Raw genomic sequence first — 4,951 nt, forward strand, 5'->3', positions numbered from 1 at the left:
TTTTTTTTTTTTTTTGAGACATGGTCTCACGTTTTAGTACAACTAAAATTCACTATGTAGCCCAGACTGCACTTGGATCCATGGCAATCCTCTTGCTTCAGCCTTCCAAGTGCTGAGATGACAGATGGGAGCCATCATACCTCACTTCAGGGGATCTTTCTTGAAGAGTTAGACAAAAAGAAGGAAAAAGGAAAAGGTCAGTTTAGAAGAATGTGAATTGATGGCCAAGCTGCCAAAAACGGGATTCAGGTTGCGCACTATAAACAGTGGTCCTCCCCTGAGAAAGATGGAGTCCACAGCCAGATTCTGGGTCAGGTACCTACAAGATGGACTTAAGATGGTCAAGGGGCAAGGACCCTAAGATTCCTGAATCAAGTAGGCTATCTTAGTCAGGACTTCTCCTGCTGCAATGAGACACTGTGACCAAAATGCAAGGTGGGGAGGAAAGGGTTTATTTGGCTGACACTTCCACAGTACTGTTCACCACTGAAGGAAGTCAGGACAGGAACTCAAACAGGGCAGAAACCAGGAGGCAAGTGCTGATGTAGAGGCCATGGAAGGGTGCTGTTTACTGGCTTGCTGCCCATAGCCTACATGGCTTATTGACCACCAGCCCAGGGGTGGCCCCACCCATAATGGGCTGGACCCTCCCCATCAATCACTAATTAAGAAAATGTCCTATAAGCTTGTCTACAGCCTGATCTTATGGAGGTATTTTCTTAATTGAAGTCCCTCCTCTCATATGACTTTTAGCTTGGGTCAAGTTGACATAAAACTACCCAGTACACAGGTGAAGTTACTGTCCACTGAACATTATGTTCTTATGTGTGTGGAGAGGGGGTGGGGTGAATAGAGAATAAGGGAAAGAGAGTAGGGACTAGGGGAGGGAGGTCCAGAGTTGTCCCCAAAGACAAGTGTAGGCCTGGGAGGGGGAGGGGTAACGGGCTGGCAAGTTAGAGGTAGAGGAATTCCTGGTAACAATGTTGGAGTGGCAAGCATCTGATTTCATTGCTCAAGGGAAGGGACGGTGAAGGTCTCTGAGAGGATGAGGTCACTGGATCTGCTACCAGGATACTGGCTGAGTCACCAGAGAGGGCAACAGTGGGACCAGAGCCCAGAATACGCAGGACACTCAATGTGAATGACCATTATTATCTTGTTTTGGGGTTTTGCTAATTTTTTATTATTTATTGTTTATTGAATTATTGTCTATTTTTATTTTGTATGTGAATGTTTGCCTGCATATATGTATGCATACCATGTGTGTGCACCATGTATGTACACCATGCACATACACTATGTGTGTACACCACGTGTGTACCATATATGTGCACCATGTGTGTGCACTCTGTGTGTGCACCATGTGTGCATCAGGTGTACCATGTATGTGCACCATGTGTGTGTACCATGTATGTGTACCATGTATGTTCACCGTGTGTGTGCACCATGTGTGTGCACCATGTGTGTGTACCATGTATGTGCCTGATGCTGGTAGAAAACAAAAGAAACGATCCCTGAAGCTGGAGTTGCAGGTGGTTGTAAGCCACCATGTGAGTGCTAGGAACTGAAGACTGTCCCTCTAGAGCAGCAAGTGTTTGTCACTCTTGAGCTATCATTCTAGCCCCCCTCTCTTTTCTTTTTGAGGCAGGGTCTCCTGTAACCCAGGCTGGCCTCAAACTTGATATGTAGCTGAGGATGCCCATGAGTTCCCAGTCCTTTAGCTACTACCTTCAGAATGCTGAGGTTGTAGGCATCCGTGTCTCTACCATCCCAGTGCTGCAGAGCTAGAGACAGCAGGGTCTCTGAGATGCACTGTCCAGCTGCATCAGAGAGCTCTAGGCTCAGGGAGAAACCTGATCTCAAAAGACTAAAGTGAAGAGGCCATGGATGATGGTGCACTCAGGAGGCAGAGGCAGATGGATCTCTGTGAATTTGAGGCCAGCTAGTGTACAGAGTGAGTTCCAGGACAGCCAGGGCTACACAGAGAAACCCTGACTTGAAAAACCACCACCAACAAAAAGGTGGAGCATAGTTGAGGAAGATGCCTAAGGTAGACTTCTGGTTTCTCAGCATGGCACACCTATATGCACTCTCAGAGACACCGGGAAGCTCCACAATGAATTCCATTTGTACTCCATCACCATTCATATCTAAGCAGGCCCTGACTGCCTTCCACAGTACTGTTTCCTACTACAAAGTGGGAACCCTCTTCCTCCTGGCTCTCAGCACCGCCTACAAAGCTCTAGCAGTGGATTTATGGAGATTCGCATTTTCTCCATTGGGAGAGACTCCTGAGGGCAGAGACTATTACACACTCATTTCTGCTCCCCCAGCATCTGACATAAAGCCTGACATGTGATAATTATGCTTATTTAATAAAAATGTGCGGAACCGTGAGTAATGGTGCTCACTGTAACTCCAGCACTTGGAAGGCTGAGATGGGTGACCCATGGATTCCAGGCCAGCCAGAGGCACACAGTGAGACGGTCTCAAAAAACAAGTGGGCAGGAGGGATAGTTTAGCAGTTAAGAGTATTGGCTACTCTTCTGGAGGACCTTGGTTTGATTCCCAGCACCCACATGACAGCTTACAACCATCTGTAACTCCAGTTCCAGGAAATCCAACACTCTGGCCTCTATGGGCACTGCATGCACATGATATACAGGCATGAAGTTCATGCAGGCAAAATACCCATACACACACACACACACACACACACACACACACACATACACACACACAGGCACACATGCACATGCGTGCACATGCACAGATTTAAGCGCACACACACACCACAACCAAATAAAAACAAACAAACCCTTCTTGTATTCTGAATGAGCAACCATAAACTCAAGGATCATAAATCAAATGCTTATTCCCCTTTACAGAGAAAAAAACCTAAAGTACAGGGCCCAAGGTCACACAACTGCTCTGGGAAGTTAAGTGAGTCTCTGGACTGCTAAGCCAGTCCACATTGGACAACACTTTACATGCTCTTTCTTCTGTTGCTGGGCTGTAAACCTGAGAGCAAAGACATTCCTTATCTCTCCATCCTTGAGTTCTTTGACACCCCATCCTCAGCTTTACCCCATCATCAGAGACTTAGGTAAAAAGCCTGTTTAAATCGTCAGATCACAGAAACTGGGAGAATTCTAGACAAAAAGGAAAAGGAGCATGAGAAAAATGAGCTTTAACTAAACCAAAACCAACAAACAAAAAAGGAGCAGTAAGATTTTTGCCTTTCTGGGCTGGAGAGATGGCTCAGTGGTTAAAAACTGACTGTTGTTCAAGAGGGCCTGGGTTCTATACTCAGCACCTACACGGTGGCTAATAATTATCTATAATTCCACTTCCAGGGTATCTAATGTCACCTCTGGCCTTCATAGGTTCTGCATTCACACAGTACTCAGACATACAGATGTATTATGTGTATACACCAATATATATAAAATAAAAATTCTCCCCCAAATTTTAACAGTTTTGCTTTTTTTGCATGGAGAGGACTTTAGAAGTTTAGAAAATGTAGAGATTCATGTTGAAACAGTTTAGACTAGTCCCAGGGTGTGCTAGATGAGTTAGGCCTTTAGGCTCTGGCTCGTGTCTAGTACTGCCTCTCTGCCTCTCTGTCCCCTTTACACTTGAGTGACATGCATGTCTCCTGTGTTTATACAGATGCCTTCCTCTATCTGGAATAGTGTTTTCCCCCCATAGTCTACTTGGTGAGCACCTATTTCTACAGTCATGTTCAAGCTCCACCTCCTTTCTAACCAAATCCCCAGGTAGAACTCCTCACTCTACTTCTTTATGCTTTTATGCCCCTCTCTCTAGCTCTGCTCTTGCGTGTTCCCCTCGCAGTCTTATGTGTTAGTCTATCTATCTATCTATACTGTAAGCCTCTTTGAGGCCTGAGATCATGTGTTCCCAGTTGGCAAATATTTAAAGGCTGGCATTGGGCTGAAGGGATCTTAACACATGCATCTCTAGAGACCTAAGAACAAGGATGAATGTGTGTGTGTGTGTGTGTGTGTGTGTGCTTACAAGGTAACTCCTCCACCTAAGGCTCAGGGGTCATTGTTGAAGAGAGAGTGGGAAGACTGTAGGAACAAGAAGTTTCTGTAACACTGTATCTCCTAGAAATGTCAGAAATTATACACGTGAAGTCTCACCAACATGGCTGCCTAAACATGACCTGAACAGGGATGATACAAGTAAACTTGTTATCATGGAACAGGGAAAGTTCACAGGATCTCAGACCTAGACAAAGAACTATAAGCAATTTAGGAATGCTGAGAGCCAGAGAAATAGTCTTCCCCAGGGGAGAAGATACCAACTGGTTATCCAGTACCAAATGGTCAGCCCTGAAAACATACACAAGAAACACTATACAGACCGAGCCGGTTGTATTTATGTATTTAGGAATACATACATACATACATACATACATACATACATGCATACATACATACATATATACACACACATACAAACATACATGTGTGTAACAATAATTAAAGAAATATTTGTAACAAGAATTAAAGAAAAGGAGGCCATGAATTTGAAATAGAGAAGGTGGAAGAGCAAGGGAGAGTTCAGAGGCAGGAAAGAGAAGAAATTATAGGAAATGCATTTTTTTTAAAAAAAGAATGTTTTGCTAAGTCAGGGATGAAGGCACACACCCGTAGTCCCAACACTTGCCTTGAAGCCATGACTAACATAGAGAATAAACAAATATTCTGGTGAAGACCTTTGATTGGCACAGGTTAGGTCTGTGGTCGGGGACAGATAAACCCACTGTGGTCACTCCCAAAAAATAAGCGCCAGGTTTAAACTGTGCTTAGCAGCTTGCTCTGGAAATGTTGAAGGATAGAGTTGTTTTTCTAAGCATTAGGACTTGGCCCATTTTCTGACCTTAGGAAATGGAGACTGAAGGGGTAGAAGAGGCTGGATTATT

Source organism: Mastomys coucha, unplaced genomic scaffold (genome assembly GCF_008632895.1).
Source record: "Mastomys coucha isolate ucsf_1 unplaced genomic scaffold, UCSF_Mcou_1 pScaffold21, whole genome shotgun sequence".
NCBI classification, from domain to species: domain Eukaryota; kingdom Metazoa; phylum Chordata; class Mammalia; order Rodentia; family Muridae; genus Mastomys; species Mastomys coucha.